The 22,056-nt window shown below is 37.7% G+C and overlaps 3 long non-coding RNA genes across 3 annotated transcripts; all 3 read right to left on the bottom strand.

Moving 5' to 3' along the window:
• Window positions 1-547: 547 nt before the first annotated feature.
• Window positions 548-1,985, bottom strand: LOC120104683. Its single transcript, XR_005507060.1, has 4 exons — window positions 1,551-1,985; window positions 1,375-1,457; window positions 942-1,042; window positions 548-823 (listed from the first exon to the last, which is right to left on the bottom strand). It is a non-coding gene; the product is annotated as an uncharacterized LOC120104683 (long non-coding RNA).
• A 28-nt stretch (window positions 1,986-2,013) lies between these two features.
• Window positions 2,014-3,650, bottom strand: LOC120104684. Its single transcript, XR_005507061.1, has 3 exons — window positions 2,685-3,650; window positions 2,276-2,588; window positions 2,014-2,199 (listed from the first exon to the last, which is right to left on the bottom strand). It is a non-coding gene; the product is annotated as an uncharacterized LOC120104684 (long non-coding RNA).
• A 17,623-nt stretch (window positions 3,651-21,273) lies between these two features.
• Window positions 21,274-22,056, bottom strand: LOC120104685. Its single transcript, XR_005507062.1, has 2 exons — window positions 21,808-22,056; window positions 21,274-21,354 (listed from the first exon to the last, which is right to left on the bottom strand). It is a non-coding gene; the product is annotated as an uncharacterized LOC120104685 (long non-coding RNA).

Here is a 22,056-nt window from a genome sequence, read left to right as displayed (position 1 = left end):
TACTAATAACAGTGGTGTAGTATTTACTAGACATAGGGGTGGCAATCGGGTCGGGTCGGGTCATAAACGAGTCGGATCACAAGGTCATCGGGTCAGAAAATCATAAATCTGAATCCAAACTATTTATTAAATAGGTCAAAAATTATAACCTGAACCTGTAATGTTTAATAAACAGGTAATCCGACCCAATCCGTTTAATTTGTTTAGTAAACTAGTAACCTGTTTGCCCAACCCGACCCGACTTGTTTAACTTGTTTGCCCAACCTGACCCGTTTAACCTGTTTAGACCTGTTTAACGTACCCAACCCGACCCGTTTAACCTGCCCAACCAAACATGTTTAACATATTTAATAAATAGGTCACCTCTTAGGCTCTTAGCCTTAGGCCTTAGCCTAACCCAACCTGACCCAACCTGTTTTATACATTAAGATTTAAGCATTTAAGCAGCACAAGAAAAAAAGAAGATAAATATAGAAAATATTACAAAAATCTTGTCCCAATATCATTGACGTTAAAAAAGCATTCAATCTTTACAAAAAGCTGAACATAAGGAATACAAGTTATTTGTTCATTCATCTAATACCAGCAATATTCAAAAAGCATTTAATCTTTACAAAGACAAGGAATACAAGTCAAATCATCCAAATTTACATATGGAATAGCCCAAAAATACTATCTGCTTGACATAGAACAAATATCAATATAAATAATCACCTCTGATGCTAGGAAAGCATGGTTCTTTTTAGCAAGCATTTTGACCAGCTTCTTGTTTTTGTTCATTTTTTTAGTGCTTCAACATTCATATAGTCAAGCCCTATTTTCTCTGGCCTGCAGAAGACATAATCAAGCATTAGCATAATCAGGCATTAGTATAATATTTTGTTGCTGCAAATTGCATCTCCCCTGTTCATTAAGCAAGGTCCAAGTTCCTTTTTGCATACCTTTTTGCAAGTCCCCTGTTAAAGTCTTGGCGCACCTTTTTGCATTAAGCAAGGTCCAAGTTTCTCTGCCTCTCCAAAGCCAATAGAAGAACAACCAGGCCCTGAATTCAAATTCATTAGACTAGGCCAACACCAAAAAATAAAAGAGATAATTGGAAATGAGATACTATGTCAATTTTCAGATTCCAGCACAATTCTGAGTTTGGATGATTTGCACTTTTGCAGTTGCACGTGCCAGCAATTCAATGGCTAATACATTAGACGGCAGTGAAGACAATACTCTCAGGGCAACAGCGCAAAACAACCGTGCAAGATAATATCAATAGGTGACTTTTCATCTTTGATAAACATGATGGTCCAAATATCAGTGATTTTTCATCTTTGATAAACATGTTGGTCCAACTAATCAGCATATCTATATTAGAAAACAAACCTTTGCTTCATCCATCTCAGTGCTAGCATCTTCTAGTCCATCCAGCATAGAAGAGTCTTTACTAACCAGTGAAACTTTGAAACCTAAAGGACAGAAAAAGATAGATAAAAGTAAAACTAATAAACTATTATCAATAATTTACAATGAAAAATACAAAAAAAAAACTGAAAACGAACCAGAATTAGAGTTAATTGACCCTCCAAATCAAGAAGCCCTTTGGTAAATGCTGCTGCAGACATCTACCAGAAAATTGGTTTTGATAAGTACTATATATTTCTGAAACTTATGCATACAAGCATCAACATTTTTTACCTCCACAACATGCTGAGCATACAAGCATACAAAAGAGGTACTAACTTACCACACTGCAATGTCTGAAAAACTTACAATCTCTTCACTTCTGTTTTGGTACAAATCAGATCTTCTACTTTCAAGGAATTCAGAAAACTTACCCCAAGAAGAGTTAGACTATTATTGAATAAAAATAAAAACAGCATTGCATAGAATCTAGCAAAAGAAACTACCAAATAGCTATAAATATCAAAGGAAACCACATTGGCCATAAGGTCCATAATTCCATAAGTCCAATGACAACAAAAAAATCAAAAAAGGAGCATCCATAGTCAAAGAAAAACTAAAAAAAGTCCCAAACTATAACAACATCCATATTTAAACCAAAACCAAAAAGGAGTATCCATGATCATGATTCATCTCATTATGAATTGGATTCAACATTGGCCGAGCATTGAGTTGATTGAGTTTCATTGTAGAAACTTGAGTTTATGACATCTTCTACAATCTCATCTAACTCGGCCTCCTCAACATCTACATTGAAATATTGCAATAATTAATAATAAATTTATTCAAAAAATAATAGAAATATAATTGATAAAACATATACCTTTCTTTTCAAACACCCAATCTCGAGTACAAATCAAGGCCTCAGCAATATCTGGTTTAAGAGCACTACGATACTTATCAAGTACTTGCCCACCGATACTAAAAGCAGATTCAGAGGCGACCGTAGATATTGCAATAGTTAGAATATCACGTGCCATAAGAGAAAGTTGAGGATAATGAGACTGTTTGATTTTCCAAAAATCAAGGATATCCAAATCGGACATCCTATCAACTCTAGGCTCATCCAAATATAATTCCAATTGAGACTTCTGTGCAGTAGTCACAAAATCAAATCTTTCAAATGTATCAAAATCCTACATTATTGAAAAAAAGGAATGAGTTATTTATAAGAAACAATACCATATACAAGTACAATACATTTATTTTAGATTAAAAAAAAATTATATCACCTTAAAAGCATCTGCTTTTCTAAATGCTTCGAAAGTTTCAGAAGATGTACCGGTCTCTACATCTCCATGAGTTGATGTGCTAGCAGTTGGAGTTTTAGAATCATATACTGATTAAAGAGAGAAAACATACAATCACAGATGTACATGCTCTCAGTAGAACCATACCCATTCAACTTCTTATAACAGTAATCCACAAACTGAAATTTGTACCGAGGATCCAAAATAACTGTCATGGCCAAGATTAAGCTATGATCCGACCAATACTATTCAAATTTTTTGATACATCTGCCGTGTCATTCTTTGTATGAAAGCATCTGCACTCTGAATCTCTTGCCTTAAAGTAAGCTCAATCAAGAAAACTTGAGGAAAATATAAGTTTGATGTAGGATATTTAGCTCCGAAGAATACTAAAGTAGCATCATAGAAAACACTCAACAACTTGCTAATCTTCTCAACTTTACCCCACTCCTCTTCAGATGGACAATGCTTGTAATTAGAGTCACTTAATTTCAAATGAAGAAAGGCACGACGGTAAAAGAGAACACTATCTAGCATCAAAAAGGTTGAATTCCATCTTGTAGGAACATCTTGCCTTAAGCCTTTTTTACTGTCCAAAGAAACTTGTCTAACACATTCCAAAAATTTTTGTTTCCGAACTTGTGAACCTCTCACATATTTAATACTTTCACGAACTTTAGAGATGGGTTCATCTATCTCCTTTAATCCCTCTTGTACAATTAAGTTAAGAATATGAGCACAACATCGGACATGAAAGAATTCACCATCTGAGTAAAGTGCATTATTCAAATTAAGTTGGATCTTTGCATGTCAACAAAAACATCATTTACCGATGCATTATCTAAAGTCATGCAATACAATTTCTTTTCAATCCCCCAATCAATCAACAAACTGTAAATTGTTTCACATAAAGATATGCCATTATGTGGCGGAGGCATGAAGCGAAAGTTAAGACCTTTCTTTAGTAACACCCTGTTGCCCAAGGTGACAAGCCAAGAGGGGGGGTGAATTGGTTTTTCTAACTTTTTGATTCCTTAATCGAGTTAATTGATGAGTAAGTAATTGTAGTAAAGTAAGACAAAACACAATGCAAACACACAAGAAATATAGTGGTTCGGTGCTCTTCTAAGCACCTACGTCCACTCCCCAAGCGACCCCTTGGGAATTCACTATAATCCCGCAGATTACAGTTGGATTGTTTTCCGGGCTCACAATCCAAAAACCTTTACACTTTGGTTTTCCGGGATCACCAAAAACCTATGTTGGTTTTACGGGCTCACCAACGAACCTTCACAATTGGTTTTACGGGTTCACCAACAACCTACGTTGGTTTTACGGGCTTACCAACAACCTATGTTGGTTTTACGGGTTTACCAACAACCTATGTTGGTTTTACGGGCTTACCAACAACCTACGTTGGTTTTACCGGCTTACCAACAACCTACGTTGGTTTTACGGGCTTACCAACAACCTACGTTGGTTTTACGGGCTTACCAACAACCTACACTGTTGGTTTTACGACAAGAATAGATAACAAGAAACTAAAGCTCCTAAATGAGCAAATAAAACAATTATGAGCTACAAAGAAGAGTTTAGAATATAGTTATCGCTTTAATAAGGCTCTTCTCTTCTTTGTCAAGATTGCTTCACTCTTCAAGGATTGGTGGAGCTCTTAATGTCTCTTGGAATCTGCTCAACCACTTTCTTTTGGCTCTTTGAATGAAGCAACTGAATGAAGCTTGTCTTGCTAGGGTTCTCTCTTGAATGCACTTGATGTATTTTCTAAAGCTTGCTTTCTCTGATGAATACTCCCTATTAAATACTTCTCCAACCTCCAAATAGTTCTTCCTGACCGTTGGATTGAAGAAACTAGCCGTTTATAGCCGTTGGGAGTCCAAAAAGCACTTCTGCACAACTAGCCATTATGCTTCTGCCCGTGCTTGGGTCGACCCAAACTTTTCTTGGGTTGACCCAAACCACTGTTCATCAGACTTGGGTCAGCTCAAGCTTTTCTTGGGTCGGCCCTCTCAGAAAATACAGAACCTTGTATTTCAGCCTTCCTTCATTTGGGTCGACTCAACTCTTTTTGGGTCGACTCAAGGTTGGGTCGACTCAAGGTGGGGTCGACTCAAGTTCCAATGGGGTCGACCCTCTCAGAGATTCCAGAGACTTGTTTTCTTGAAGCTTGAAGATGGGGTCGACTCAACTTTCACTTGGGTCGACCCAAGTGTTGTTCATCCGTGCCATAAGTGCTAGAATGTGCCAAAATGTTTCTAAAACGTGCTAAGGTCGACTCCATCTCTTCTAGGGTCGACTCCTACTCTGTGCCAAGTGTTCCAAAGGCGTGCCACTTCGTTCCAAGGCGTGCCAAATGTATCGGGGTCGACTCCAAACTAATTGGGGTCGACTCTAACCATGTTTTTCTGCACTTTGAAGGTTAGTTATGCACATTGAAACAACAATATGATATTCCAAGCAAATTACGATACATGGCACAATAGAGTTTCATACCCTTAACAGTGAAAATTACCGAATTGCCCTTTTAGGTATTTTTAACGTGAAACTTTGCCAAAATGGATTCTTGAGCTTTCTACCATTCTCTATTACAAATTTTATCTCGTTTATCAATTCTTGAGAGTGGTTCTGACTATATAGTCCTAATGTATCATGAGTGTATCAAGGGTGTGCCATTTATCAATGATGTATCGAGTTAATTTGCATTTCTAATTTGATATGGCCTCAATGGTTGTGTTAATCATCAAAATAACATTATCATCCTCAATCTCCCCCTTTTTGATGATTACAAAATATTGAGTGTAAGCAAATTGGCATTCATATGAAAAGTTAGATTTAACATTCATAAAGTACTTTTGGTTCAAGAGTTTCAGAGTAGTCTTATTTAGAGTTTGTATAAATGAACCAAAAACTCCCCCTATCCTATCCAAATGGATGCCAAATGAGTTTTAGCTTTGCTCCCCCTTACTCTTGTATTTCATTAAGACAAAATTTTCGAAAGTTTGTGTCAAAGCAAGAGTTTCAAGTCATGTATCGAGGCAAGAAAAATCTCTATGATTATGTGCCAGAATTTAGATTTTCTTTTTGTCACATGTCTCCCCCTTAAGTATATAATATATACCTTTTATATTTTCTTTTCTATACTATTTTTCTTATAGAATTTGCTTCTAGTTTCTCCCTTATATTTTCTCCCCCTTTTTGTTATCACCAAAAAGAATAAATAATAATGAAATGGATAGCATTGTAATGACAATCACAAAGATCAAGAGAAACATTGTCTATGCCAAAAGCACTATGTTTTAGAGAAGAAATACAAACTACCACAAGAGCAAATATAAGTCAAAACAAATACAAAGTCTGGGAGATACTTTAAGAACATACTTCATGATAATGCTTTAGAGTTAATCAGCTTTAACATAATCAACATATTTCAATCTAAGCTGATTGATATTCAATTCAAAACATAAAGCATTATGAGCATATACTCAGATATTTCTTTTTCTTTTTGACAATATCAAAACGATTGCAAAATAATGAAATATTAAGCACAAGACAATATTTCATTCAGTGCATGCCAAATTATTGCAAGAATATGAATTATGTGACTCAAGGCAATATTGTCAGGGCAAGATAATGAGTATAGATCAGAGCCAATTAAGATAGTTTTAAAATTATGATTGGATCACATCAAAATCAGTGATAAAAAGTTTGGCTTTAAAAATGAGACATTTAAGATGTGAGCCAAAAGAGATCTCTAATTATAGATTCCAAAGATAGTTTTCAAATCAAGTGTAGATGGAATCTTTTTCAAGTTATTTCAAGGAGTATCAAGAAAAATATTCAAAGAAGGCACGAATGAAAAGCCAATATTTTTTTAAATATATTAAGTATATAGCAAAATGAGAGCAATCTAATTAATTTTCAGAATATAGTATAAAAGCAGATAAAGATCAAAACTTATATACTCGAAAAACATAAGATTATGTTGAATCCTTAATTCTTAATGACTTCAAAGTTCTTTCATGATATAAAAGTATTGGGGCATCGATACCAAAACATGAATTTATGCAATGTAGGATACATAAAATTCAAGACTTTGAAAGTTCTTTTAGAGCTCTTTTAAAGACTTTATTTTACTCCTTTAAAGATTATAGCATCAAAATCAATTAAAATGAATTGGTTCAGGATTGAAACACTAAAGTGCAACCCAATAAGAACTCATAAGTAGATTCCAAGATAAATTTTCGATACTAAGACAGATGGAATCCTTTTCAATTAATTTTTAGAAATAAATGATTTACCGATGAATATAGATGGAAATCCAACTTTCAAAAGATATTCAATGAAGCACGAAGTTTAATACCACTTTACATTTAGTATTCTTTGTCTCATCTTTAGATGCGAATTTATACGATTAAGTTCTATATGATCTCTCCCTCTGAAATTTTCTTTCTCCCCCTTAATTAATCATTCCATTTGAGAGTTTAGAGTTTGAAGATAATTTTCAATAAAGAGATTGAGTATTTAAAGCTCCCCCTCAAAAGATGCATTTTCTTTCAAACTCTTTTTTTTTGTTCTTCTATAATATCAAGAATGTAGAGTGATCCAGAATTTTTCAAAATTTATAGCAATCACTCTTTTTAATCTTTCAAGAATAAATTATATTTTCTCTTATTTTTTTTGAATATGTATGGAAATATTAATTAGAAAATAATTCTTTTGAAGCTCAAATTTCTTTCAAAAGTAATTACATTTTCTTTTCTATAAGAATTATTGAAGTGAGTTGAAATATTTTAAGCTTTAGGATCATTAACTCTCTTCTTAAAAATAGCTTTTATTTTTAATGATAGAAGCATTTAATTATGCAGGAGTGTATATTCAAAATATTAATTTCTTAGTCATAGTTTTTCAGCAATGTATATATGAAGCACCATAAATCTTTTTAATATCAAAATAACATCATATGTTTAGAACCATTTGTTTGCAATCAAGATCATTGAAAAATACATCATTTAGACCAATTTCAGTACACTTATAAGATAAAAAATGATATGTTTTAGATGCGTATCGGAGCAAACAACCAAGGTATCAAAATTAATTCTATTTTTTTTAAGCTGTAGTTTTTATCTAAGAATCATAGTAAATTATTCTCCAGCATAATGCAATCTTTGAAGCATATAATGAAAATTACAAAAATGTAAAGATATAAGCATTTTATATGGAGTTTAAACTTTTTCACTAGGCCATATTCTGAATTTCATAAGAGTTTTCAAGAAGGCTTTCAAAATTTATAATTTGAGATATGTATCTTCTACATTGTAGCTCATCTTAAGTTATTAAGATTGAAAATACATATTTCAAGCGCATCAGAGCACATTCAGAATCTTTGTAGTTAATATTGAATTTTGGTACAAATTGGAGCAATTTATTATGTACCAATGTTAGGCAAGATAAAGGATAACTCAGAAATAATTCATTCTACCTAATTTGCAAATTTAGATTATTATTTTTTTTATTTTTCAGAATATATTCACTAAAACAAAATGATTTTGTTGTTGATAACAACATATTTCAATCAAATTATCTAGGCATGAAGCATTACAAATTATATTTAGAAAAGATCTTTGTTATTTGAATATTGAAAATACATAATTCAAAACATCATGTCACATGCAAAACATAATATGCATTAAGTCATAACATCATATATTAAAACATTAAGAGCAAGCATGTCAAGGATTAAAATCAATTCTTTTCAATATAAAGTTCCTCCTATTTAAATACAATTTAGCACTGATTTTATCTTTTCCAAAAGAATGCTCACACAAGTCTCACAAATATGCCGAATATATTATCTTTGTTTTGCCTTTCCTTAAAATTGGAGTATTTGCTTTTACTTAGCTTATACTTTTCTTAAATAATGTTCATTTTCTTTTCTTTATCTCTCTTTCTTTTTATTATTTCAAGTAATTTATATGAAAGAGTAGAATAAGAAAAATAATCTAATTATGCTTAAGCATTCATAGCTTCTCACAAGTTATTTTAAGTTAAAATTTTAAGCATAAACTTGTGTATTTCATGGTTATGATATAGGCAAAGATATATTTTAGTTTGGACAGATCATGAAACAATTTCTAAAAGCATAAGTCAATCAATACATATATAGACATGATATCAAGAAATTAATAATTAAATACTTTAATCATGCCACAATAAGATTTAAGTTATTGACTTTGCTCAGCTAATTTATGAGAGATGTATTAAAATTATCGATTCATTCTGCATTCTTCAAGTCAAATACCTACTAGATTTCTTATGTGTAAACTTTTGGCTGAAAAATGTTTTCTTTTTTGTTTGCATGTGAATGTTTATTGTATCTTACATGAAGGTGTCCTTCAAGTTGACATCTCTCATTTTCTTGCTCAAGGATCCTGCATTATTAACAAAATCCTTTTCTTTCTTGAAGGAAAATCATTAGTTTCTTCAAGATACAAAACATTCATACAACATATTTCTTAACTAGATGACTCAACATAAGATATGACAATAATTGAATATTGAGCCACTTTACTCAAGAGATTGCCTAAATATAAGTAAGCACATATCACTTGAAATAAAGAGATAGTTTCATAAACCAAAATGGTTTAAGGACAAGCATGTGAAGCAATAGAAAGATTCATCAAGATCAAATCATTTTTTTTGTTTTCAGAATCAATTTAGCTTAGATTCTATTTGCTTAAGATAATTATCAATGAGACATGCTAGCTAAGTTTTAATCAAATTATCTTAAACAATTGTTTCTATCAAAATTCAGATTGTTACATAGAATCAAAATGATAAACTATATTCTCAATAAAAGATCTAGTTTTAATAAGAATAATATAAATTGATATTTCTACAACTAGTATCTTTTCATTGAATATTCTATATGCATTGCTTAAAGAGTAATATCCAAAGAAATACTTGTTTTATCAGATTTGGCATATATTCCATTCTTGAGAACATAATATGTATAACTGAAAAACATGAAGGTATGCACCATTTGATTTTCAGTTTTTCATGAGTTCACATGGGGTTTTCTTTAAAAATAGATTTAATAGAAACATTATAATATGACAAGCTGTGATGATAGTATTAATCAACTGCTATCACAAAGCATTGTCCTTACACAACAAAGGTTCTATTTTTATATTTTTATAACCCCTATATGCAATAGTGTTCTTGGTGCAAAAATAATTGTATTCAATACCATTTTCTGTGCAAACCTTATTGACAAATTGGTTTTCAAAACTGTGCCATGATACTTTCACAGTTTGCAAACCTTTTTTTTTTCATTTGAAACCTTTTGTAAGTTTGTGCTAATGCAGAAAATATTTCAATTTAAGTGCCAAGAACCAAACCAATGTTAGCTTCGAGAAATTATCCATAATTACAACATCAAAAAGCTTATCTCCTAGGTTCATAATCCTAGAGATCCAAATAAGTTATTATGAAGAATTTTCAAAGGCTAAAAGGTGAAAACAATATTTTCATATTTAGAAATGATTCTAGTTTGTTTTTCTAGATGACATACATAGCAAACTTTGACCTTGCAAAAAATAATCTAAGTGAACCAATGATAAGGTCTTTTGAGATTAAGTCCATACTAGTATGAGTTGATTTTATATGCCAGAACTAGTCTCTTTAATCTTAGTATTCTTAATGCATATATTTAAAAATATACCAAGTAGACATTCTTATGTTTATAATTAATAGAAGTAATGCCATGGATAAAAACTCTCAATCAAGCATATAGAGAATTCATAGAGTTATTCTTAATAAATTGATTAATCATTTAGCAACTTATCCAACAGTAAGTAAAGCATACTATAAAATGAAGTGATTTGATTATATTTTTTAAAAATATTACCTATATCACAAAATTGATTAATACCTGCAATTCATATTTTAATCAGATACTAAGGCAAAGAGAATGATGAGATGCAAGGATTACTAATTTCATTATTCTTTTCATTTTAATTACTTTTCTTAAGTATATTTTAAGTTTCATTCTTTAATATATGTCTAGAGCACCCAATGTCTAAATTAACATCTTTTGTTGGAGCCTTGAGTGCTAGACACACTTACAGAAAATATTCAGATTTTCAACTTAGAAACCCAAGCTCTTTTGGGTCCTTGTAGGTTAGCTATTATTGTTCCTTTTGGAACCCATATTTTCTTAATAGCTATTTTGTCCATAGACTTGCAGATTTTAGGATTACAAGGAGTGAATTTCTGCATCATCTTGTTAAATTTAACAAACATATATTTAACATGAGTAGTAGATAAACTTACAATTTTCTGTTTTTGCCTATTAGGTTCATCAGATAAATTAGAATCTATTTTAGGATAGATAGTGGAGGATTTAACACACATGTCATTAAGGAATTTTTGTGTGTACCAAGATTGATATCCTAATCCATCCTTTTCAAATTCAACTCTTTGATTATTTATCATTAAGTTCAGCTTTTCAGAGCTGATAGTAAATTTTTCAACTATAAGCTTAAATTTGTTAACTTCTTTAGTTAACCTTTCATTGTCTTCTGAAAGCAATTTATTATTTTTCTGAATTATATCATAGCTTTCAGCAAGAGATAGATTTTTCTAATTTAGCTTTTTATTCTTTAAACTAAGCTTCTTATATTCTAAGTATAGATCAGAAAAAGCATCATGAAGTTCATCAAATGTAAAATTAGATTGAGTTTCAGCATGTACTTTATCTTGGAATGAGAAATCACTTTGTATTCCAATACATACCTTATCTTCATGTGCCATAAAGCAAGGATTTTTAATTTCAGTTTGCTGCTCTTCTTCTTCAGAGCTAGTTTCAGATTCACTAAAAATGCATTCATATTTACCTTCAAGCATATTCCAGATTTTCTTAGCAGTTATGCAAAAAGATATGCTATTAAGTTCACTATTATCTAATGCACAATATAGAATATTCATGGCTTTTGCATTTTGCTGAGCCATTTTCTTATCATGATTAGTGTTTGTGTGTAGCCCGTTGACTATGATACTCCATAAATCATAGTCATGTGCTTGAATGAAAATGCGCATGCGTGCTTTCCAATGTGTGTAGTTTATGCCATTAAATAGTAGAGGTCGATTAATTAACTGTCCCTCTCCTAGAAAACTATCTATTTGAGTTGTCATGATCTTTGGTTCTTTGACGGTTAGGTCAAAATCAAAAAGGCAAGAAATTATAGAGCACCTGCACTGATACCACTTGTTGCCCAAGGTGATAAGCCAAGAGGGGGGGTGAATTGGTTTTTCTAACTTTTTGATTCCTTAATCGAGTTAATTGATGAGTAAGTAATTGTAGTAAAGTAAGACAAAACACAATGCAAACACACAAGAAATATAGTAGTTCGGTGCTCTCCTAAGCACCTACGTCCACTCCCCAAGCGATCCCTTGGGAATTCACTATAATCCCGCAGATTACAGTTGGATTGTTTTCCGGGCTCACAATCCAAAAACCTTTACACTTTGGTTTTTCGGGATCACCAAAAACCTATGTTGGTTTTACGGGCTCACCAATGAACCTTCACAATTGGTTTTACGGGTTCACCAACAACATACGTTGGTTTTACGGGCTTACCAACAACCTACGTTGGTTTTACGGGTTTACCAACAACCTATGTTGGTTTTACGGGCTTACCAACAACCTACGTTGGTTTTATGGGCTTACCAACAACCTATGTTGGTTTTACGGGCTTACCAACAACCTACGTTGGTTTTACGGGCTTACCAACAACCTACGTTGGTTTTACGGGCTTACCAACAACCTACGTTGGTTTTACGGGCTTACCAACAACCTACGTTGGTTTTACGGGCTTACCAACAACCTACGTTGGTTTTACGGGCTTACCAACAACCTACACCGTTGGTTTTACGACAAGAATAGATAACAAGAAACTAAAGCTCCTAAATGAGCAAATAAAACAATTATGAGCTACAAAAAAGAGTTTAGAATATAGTTATCGCTTTAATAAGGCTCTTCTCTTCTTTGTCAAGATTGCTTCACTCTTCAAGGGTTGGTGGAGCTCTTAATGTCTCTTGGAATCTGCTCAACCACTTTCTTTTGGCTCTTTGAATGAAGCAATTGAATGAAGCTTGCCTTGCTAGGGTTCTCTCTTGAATGCACTTGATGTATTTTCCAAAGCTTGCTTCCTCTGATGAATACTCCCTCTTAAATACTTCTCCAACCTCCAAATAGTCCTTCCTGACCGTTGGATTGAAGAAACTAGCCGTTTATAGCCGTTGGGAGTCCAAAAAGCACTTCTGCACAACTAGCCGTTATGCTTCTTTCCGTGCTTGGGTCGACCCAAACTTTTCTTGGGTCGACCCAAACCACTGTTCATCAGACTTGGGTCAGCTCAAGCTTTTCTTGGGTCGGCCCTCTCAGAAAATACAGAACCTTGTATTTCAGCCTTCCTTCACTTGGGTCGACTCAACTCTTTTTGGGTCGACTCAAGGTTGGGTCGACTCAAGGTTGGGTCGACTCAAGGTGGGGTCGACTCAAGGTCCATTGGGGTCGACCCTCTCAGAGATTCCAGAGACTTGTTTTCTTGAAGCTTGAAGATGGGGTCGACTCAACTTTCACTTGGGTCGACCCAAGTGCTGTTCATCCGTGCCATAAGTGCTAGAATGTGCCAGAATGTTTCTAAAATGTGCTAGGGTCGACTCCATCTCTTCTAGAGTCGACTCCTACTCTGTGCTAAGTGTTTCAAAGGCGTGCCACTTCGTTCCAAGGCGTGCCAAATGTATCGGGGTCGACTCCAAACTAATTGGGATCGACTCTAACCATGTTTTTCTGCACTTTGAAGGTTAGTTATGCATATTGAAGGTTAGTTATGCACATTGAAACAACAATATGATATTCCAAGCAAATTACGATACATGGCACAATAGAGTTTCATACCCTTAACAGTGAAAATTACCGAATTGCCCTTTTAGGTATTTTTAACGTGAAACTTTGCCAAAATGGATTCTTGAGCTTTCTACCATTCTCTATTACAAATTTTATCTCGTTTATCAATTCTTGAGAGTGGTTCTGACCATATAGTCCTAATGTATCATGAGTGTATCAAGGGTGTGCCATTTATCAATGATGTATCGAGTTAATTTGCATTTCTAATTTGATATGGCCTCAATGGTTGTGTTAATCATCAAAATAATATTATCATCCTCACACCCATTCATCATCAATAAAATGGGCAGTTAAACATATATCTATCGGTAGTAATGGAGGTCCACAAATCCGAAGTTAAACTTATTCTAGATGGAATTGAATGAAGCCACAATACTAATTTTTTCTTCTCCTTTTTATATAATTTCAACAAATCAGCCTTTACAGTGTTGTCGGCACCCCACGCCGGAACCCACTCACACCAGCGCCGCCACCGACGTCGGACAAGCAAGAGAGATACAAACGGATAAGCACTCTCTCGCTCCCTCGACTCCGGACTCAAGGATCACCTCTTCGCTCCGCCTACGAAGGGCAAAAGATTACCCCGTGGTATCAGTAGGGTAAAATACTTGAGCACCGCAACGGATTATCAAAGATCAAAGGAAGAAGAAGGAAGAAAATAGCAAAGCAAACACAAAGATGTAACGAGGTTCGGCTACAAATAGCCTACGTCCTCCACCGCTCCAAATCTCAATAAGGATGAATTGATTACAGAGATAGCACACACCCGAACGATCACAAGCGATCGATCTACAAGAGATTCACACAGAATTCCCTTTGCACAAGAAGTAGGATCCCAATCCTCTTCTTCTCTAGAACCCTAGCCTCACAAACAAGAGTATCTCTCAAATATACGGCCAATCGCTATAAACCTAGGGCTCTCATGAGTCCTATATATAGTCTCAAGACCTTCAGATGATCATAACCGTCGAAACGCCAACAAAACACCAAAAGAAAACTCATCCGTATGATTTCCGCGAGCTCGAGTCGACTCGGCTTTAGTTCGAGTCGACTCGGGCACGTCTGGACAACTTCCAGTATGACTGGCACGATCTCGAGTCGACTCCACTGTATCTCGAGTCGACTCGACGATGCTCCGAGTCGACTCGACTGTAGTTCGAGTCGACTCTGACAGTCCAGACAGAAACATGATTTTTGCGGCTTTCTCCTCTCGGGTCGACTCGACAGACCTCGAGTCGACTCGACTGTTCCCGAGTCGACTCGACTGTAACTCGAGTCGACTCCGACAGTCCACCAGACGGAACTATTCAGAATTGATTCTCCTTCAATTCTCTTCATCACTAAAGGTCTCCACATACCCCAACAATCTCCCACTTGGAGACCTTGGGTATATTCTCTTGTTACTTGGTTCTCCTCTGTGCTCCCACTGAAACTGGATCATCCTAGTGAAATCGGTACGATGCCTCCTCAACGTCTTCAAGCATGAAGACCAGCAGAAGCTGAACAGCTCCTCAGCTTCTCCACCGTGACGACCTTCGTCAACATATCTGCAAGATTCTGACTTGTATGAATTTTCTCCAACTTGACGAGTCCCTGCTCGAGCAATGACCTCACGAAGTGGTACCGTATGTCAATATGCTTCGTCCTTGAATGAAAAGCTGAATTCTTCGCCAGATGAATTGCACTTTGACTGTCTGAATATAACATGCAATCCTTCTGTTCCTTCCCAAGCTCCTTCATCAAGCCTTGAAGCCATATTAGTTCCTTGCACGCTCTGTGGCTGCCACATACTCCGCCTCCGTAGTCGACAATGCAACAACTGGTTGCAACATGAAAATCCAACTGACGGCTCCACTGCCCAAGGTGAACAAGTACCCTGTCGTGCTTCTCCTGCCGTCCAAGTCCCCTGCCATGTCTGAGTCCACATAGCCCTGTAACCGGATCTCAGAACCTCCATAGCACAATGACATGTGCTCCGTGCCTTTCAGATACCTCAGTATCCATTTGACCGCGCGCCAATGCTCCAAGCCTGGGCAGCTCATGAAGCGACTCACAACTCCCACTGCTTGAGCAATGTCTGGTCTCGTACACACCATAGCGTACATCAAGCTCCCCACTGCCGATGCATACGGGATTTTTGACATATTGAGCTCCTCCACCCGCGTCTTCGGACTTTGCCCGTTTGAGAGCTTAAAATGGGCACCCAGCGGTGTGCCAACAGGTTTGGCACCCTCCATGCAGAATCTCCTGAGTACTCGGCTGATGTACTCCACCTGAGATAGTCTGAGGATATGTTTAGACCTATCTCTGCTGATCCGCATCCCAAGGATCTGTTTTGCTGCTCCTAGATCCTTCATTGCAAATTTTCTTGACAGCTTCAGCTTCAATTTTGCAATCTCATGCATGCTAGGTCCTGCAACTAACATGTCATCAACATACAATAGCAAGATAATGTAAGATGTACCGAAGTTCCGGAAGTAGCAACAGTGATCCTCCTGACATCTCCTGTATCCTATCTCAAGCATGTAACTATCGAACTTGAGATACCATTGTCTGGGTGCCTGTTTCAAACCATAGAGGCTTTTCTTTAGTTTGCAGACTAAGTCACCCGTGCCAGCTGCAATGTATCCCTCCGGCTGCTGCATATATATCTCCTCATCGAGATCTCCGTGGAGAAAGGCCGTCTTCACATCAAGCTGCTCTAAGTGAAGATCCTCTACTGCCACCATGCTCAGCACCGCTCGAATAGTACTCATCTTGACTACAGGAGAAAAGATCTCTGTGAAGTCGATACCTGCTCTCTGCTGAAATCCTTTTACAACCAGTCTGGCCTTGTATCGCTTCTTCCCGCCTTGCTCTTCCTTCAGCCTGTAAACCCATTTGTTTGACAGTGCTTTCTTCCCCTTGGGCAGATCCACCAAATCCCACGTTTGATTCTGTTCCAATGACTTCATCTCATCATCCATGGCCAACTCCCACTCCTTCCTGGTATCAACCTCCAATGCCTCCGTGAAGCATTCAGGTTCGCCATTATCTGTGAGCAGCAAATAACTAAGAGTCCCATCATACCTTTGAGGAGGCTTCCCATGAGTACTACGAGTGGACCTTCTTAGTTGTGGAGGGGGTGCCATTGCTTCAGGTTCTTGCTCTGACTGAGTCTTCTGACCAGAATTTGTAGACTCCTCTTCAGGATCCACAAAACACGGCTCAACAGGTTTTGTTTCTGATTCAGTGCTCTGCTGCATTTTCTCATTGAATACCACATCATTACTACGAATGATCTTCTTGTGTTCGGGATCCCAAAGCCGGTACCCAAACTGTTGACCTCCGTATCCAACGAAAATACACTTCTTTGATTTGGCGTCTAGTTTGCTTCTTTGACTGGAATCAACATGGACATAACTGGTACAACCGAATACTCGTAAGTGCGCCAAATCAATCTTCTTCGCTGTCCATGCTTCCTCAGGAATCCCAAATTCAAGTTTCTTTGATGGCCCTCTGTTGATCAAGTAGGCAGCAGTGTTAACTGCTTCCGCCCAAAACTGCTGTGGCAATCCAGCATGTATCCTCATACTCCTGGCACGCTCATTAATTGTTCTGTTCATCCTTTCAGCAACTCCATTTTGTTGTGGTGTTCCTGGAACTGTCCTTTGCCTGACGATCCCAGCATCTGCACAGTAGTCCTCAAACTCCCTGCTACAATACTCACCACCGTTGTCCGATCTCAGGCATTTCAACCTCTTTCCTGTCTCGAGTTCTACCATCGCCTGCCATCTCCTGAAGACCCCAAATACCTCTGACTTGTGCTTCAAGAAGAACACCCAAAGCTTCCTGGTAGCATCATCAATAAAAGTAACATAGTACTGAGATCCACCAATGGAAGAAACTGGTGCAGGCCCCCACACGTCCGTGTGCACGAGATCTAGCTTTTCTTGCTTCCGAGGTTTACCTTCTTTGTTGAATGAAACACGCTTCTGCTTTCCGAGAACACAATCCTCACAGAAGTCCATCTCAACACTCCTGAGACCCTGCAGCTTTCCCAACTGGTGCATCACCTCCAGTCCCTGATAACTCATGTGCCCAAGTCTACAATGCCATAACTTGGTGTCCACATCTGCTGCAACAACTCCAATAGAGTTCTCCGTGCCGTTGGTGACATAAAGTGTCCCAACCTTCTTGCCACTAGCCACCGTCAACGAACCTCTGGATATCTTCCACTGATCAGCTGTGAAAGTAGCCTTGTACCCCTGGCTCGCCAACTGTCCTACAGAAATCAGATTCCTCTGCAGTTGAGGTACGTGCCGTACGTCCTCAAGCTCAAGTGAAGATTCAGAAACCAACTTCACTTCCGCGCTTCCCCTTCCTTGTATGGTGCAAGGCTCTCCATCCCCTAGGTAGACTTTGCCAAAGTCTCCCTTCTCATATCCTCCAAGAAGCTTCCGTTGGGATGTAGCATGGAAAGACGCGCCCGAGTCTATCACCCAAGACTCGTCACAGGTAGACAAAGATAGAACGAGGGCATCCATATCACCGTCTTCAGCAAGATTTGCCAGATCCTTGCTGACTCCTTCGGTGTGGTCGCCTTGCTTCCCTTTAGGAGATTTGCAATCCCTCCTAAAGTGCCCCGTCTTCCCGCAGTTCCAGCACTTCGCTCCCTTGTTCTGAGGTGCTCGAGACCTGCTGGATCTCGACTTCGAGTCGCTTCGAAATCGACCGTCCTTCTTTTGTCTTCCCCGGTCAGAGGTGTTTAGTGCACTTCCAGACGACTCCGTAGCTCCAGAAGATTTCCTTCTTGCTTCTTCACTCAGAAGCACTCCCACAACGTTATCAAAAATCAACTTCTCCGTTGCCGAAGAGTTGCTCACCGCCATCACCAGGCCCTCCCAGCTATCAGGCAATCCGGAGAGGATTAGCAATGCCCGAATCTCATCGTCAAAACTAATCTCCACTGACTCCAACTAGGCCGTGAGTCCATTGAACTCGTTGAGGTATTCTGCTACACTGCCGCCATTTTTCATACGAAGATTAAACAACCTCTTCATGAGAAATACCTTGTTTGATGCTGAGGGTTTCTCGTACATCCGCGACAATGTTGCCATCAACTCCATCGTCGTCTTCTCGTTTTTGATGTTGAATGCCACTTGGGATGCAAGTGACAATCTGATGGTGCCGAGCGTCTTCCGATCGAGGACCTCCCAGTCTTCATCGGACATCTTCTCTGGTTTCTTTGCTCTACCTCCAAGAGGTAAATAGAGATCCTTCTGGTAAAGGTAATCTTCTATTTGCATCTTCCAAAACCCGAAGTTCGTGCCATTGAACTTCTCAATTCGCAACTTCCCTTCATCCGCCATTGCAGAATAACCAATAGCTCTGATACCAATTGTTGTCGGCACCCCACGCCGGAACCCACTCACACCAGCGCCGCCACCGACGTCGGACAAGCAAGAGAGATACAAACGGATAAGCACTCTCTCGCTCCCTCGACTCCGGACTCAAGGATCACCTCTTCGCTCCGCCTACGAAGGGCAAAAGATTACCCCGTGGTATCAGTAGGGTAAAACACTTGAGCACCGCAACGGATTATCAAAGATCAAAGGAAGAAGAAGGAAGAAAATAGCAAAGCAAACACAAAGATGTAACGAGGTTCGGCTACAAATAGCCTACGTCCTCCACCGCTCCAAATCTCAATAAGGATGAACTGATTACAGAGATAGCACACACCCGAACGATCACAAGCGATCGATCTACAAGAGATTCACACAGAATTCCCTTTGCACAAGAAGTAGGATCCCAATCCTCTTCTTCTCTAGAACCCTAGCCTCACAAACAAGAGTATCTCTCAAATATACGGCCAATCGCTATAACCCTAGGGCTCTCATGAGTCCTATATATAGTCTCAAGACCTTCAGATGATCATAGCCGTCGAAACGCCAACAAAACACCAAAAGAAAACTCATCCGTATGATTTCTGCGAGCTCGAGTCGACTCGGCTTTAGTTCGAGTCGACTCGGGCACGTCTGGACAACTTCCAGTATGACTGGCACGATCTCGAGTCGACTCCACTGTATCTCGAGTCGACTCGACGATGCTCCGAGTCGACTCGACTGTAGTTCGAGTCGACTCTGACAGTCCAGACAGAAACATGGTTTTTGCGGCTTTCTCCTCTCGGGTCGACTCGACAGACCTCGAGTCGACTCGACTGTTCCCGAGTCGACTCGACTGTAACTCGAGTCGACTCCGACAGTCCACCAGACGGAACTATTCAGAATTGATTCTCCTTCAATTCTCTTCATCACTAAAGGTCTCCACATACCCCAACATACAGTATTCCTTGATACTAACTTGGCCTCCTCACGAACATAAGCAAATAAAGATCTAATGCCTTCATACTCAACAAACTGAAATGGTAGATCATGCTTAATAATTGCAAGTGTTAGCAACTCACAAAATTTGTCAGGATTAAACTTAGTAGAACACACTGATATGGACCCTTGAGCTTGTGATAAGATCATCTGTCCTATGTCATGGTTTTTTCTGCAATTCTCTATATGACGTTTCAGATTTCCGATCCCAGCCTTACCACCAAATGATTATTCTGCACCACACTTTATACACCTGCATTTTTCAGTTGCTTCATTTATATGAAAATATTGATAAACAAGAGAAGTCAACTTTCTTTTACGTTTTCCATGTGTGGAGTCGCACACAACTGTATTATAACCTAAGGGCGTCGATTCATTTGCCCTATCACCATCACTCTCTAACTCTATATTCACGAACTGTTTATCCATCTATATCATATAATGTAAAATTATATCAGAATACCATTTTAGAAAGAAAATAATTTGAAAAGATAACGGAAACATAATTTGAAAAGCAGCCGATTCAAATGACACAACAGTTCTCAGATAATTGTCAAAGAAAATTGAATGAGGTAGTAGGTTAGGAGGAATAATGATTGGTGTGTTATGCAAAGAACTATTGGTACATTATGATTAAACTGAGCTTGTTATGTTTCAGGTGTTTGGTGTAGATAGGAAGGAGGTGAAAGCTGTTCTTCCATGAAGCACTGCAAGAATATTATCAAACACCCTGTACTTCTACAAGGAACTGACTCACTGATGTTCAGAAAAAAATAAAAATGGATGGTTAGGATTCTGTTAAATCTGAGTGTCCTCCATTCAAATTTCTATTGAAAAATATGATGGCTCTGTTTTGTATTTCAATAAGAACGCTAAATTTTGTTTGTTAGAGGTCATCACTACCAAAGACATGTTGTGCTGAAATTCGTGCTGATAAAATTGTCAGCATTGCATAATTATTACATTTTCATGGCATGCCTGGAAGGACACAAAAAGATCAACAGCAGCATAGTTCACAATGTTTGAGAACTGACCAATATAAGTATATTAAGGTGGATATGTGCAATAAACATGACTGTAGATATGCAATAAAAAAAAACCCTCATAAAGATTCATCCATTTCCAGCTGAACATTAATAATGATAAGAAGGCACTGGCCTGGCACATTTACTGGTTCTGATTCTATTATACAACTAACAACAAAGCATCAATACACTGTTGCTTAATCCAGATGACAAAAAAACAAAAGGCTTTCTCATCTATTACCTTCTTTGGATGTGCCCTGAAACTCGGTCACAAGCTCCTGCAACAAAAGAGGAATGCTTTGCTAAACAACAAATTCCAATTAACTAAAATGACTGAAAATCACAACCACGCAATCACGCATACATCATAAATATTCTGCCACATGAAGTAAACCCCAAACCCTAACATCAAATTATAGTCGAAAGCCCACAAAAAAGGGGGAAAAAAATAGATATCAAAATCTAGGTTCTAGGAGAACCAATGCCGGAAGAACAAAAAAATGACTGAAATCATCAACTTCACCTAGAAAATAAAACCAGATATTATACCAAAATAAATCGCTTATAAAGCCTGCATCGACCGATGACCTAGAACACAATAGAAACAAGAACGACAAAAAAAACCTTAGAAATCGAAGAAATAAACGCAGGAAGGGATGAATCCGTATCAGAACTGAAAAGAAAAGCGGAAAGATCAAGGGAAGAAAGAAGAAAAGATGGATCTTTCTTACCTCGGTAGAGCAGAGGATCTGACCATGGAAGACTTCGAACGGAAAAGGGAGAGGGAAGGCGACGGGAGCCAAAAAAATCCCAAGACCCATCGAGCCGCCATGGTCGCCGTCGACGGGGAGGCCGAAGTTATCGGCACGGGGGAGGAGAGGGCGAAGGCGAAGGTCCGGAGGAGAGGGCTTGGGAGGCGAAGAGTCCGGACATCGGAGGAGAGCTAGAGAGGAGAGGGGAGACACTCGAGAGTCGAGAGG

Source organism: Phoenix dactylifera, unplaced genomic scaffold (genome assembly GCF_009389715.1).
Source record: "Phoenix dactylifera cultivar Barhee BC4 unplaced genomic scaffold, palm_55x_up_171113_PBpolish2nd_filt_p 000076F, whole genome shotgun sequence".
In the NCBI taxonomy this organism is placed as follows: domain Eukaryota; kingdom Viridiplantae; phylum Streptophyta; class Magnoliopsida; order Arecales; family Arecaceae; genus Phoenix; species Phoenix dactylifera.
Note: the sequence above shows the minus strand (reverse complement) of the source record. Positions and strands in the feature narration are given on the sequence as shown.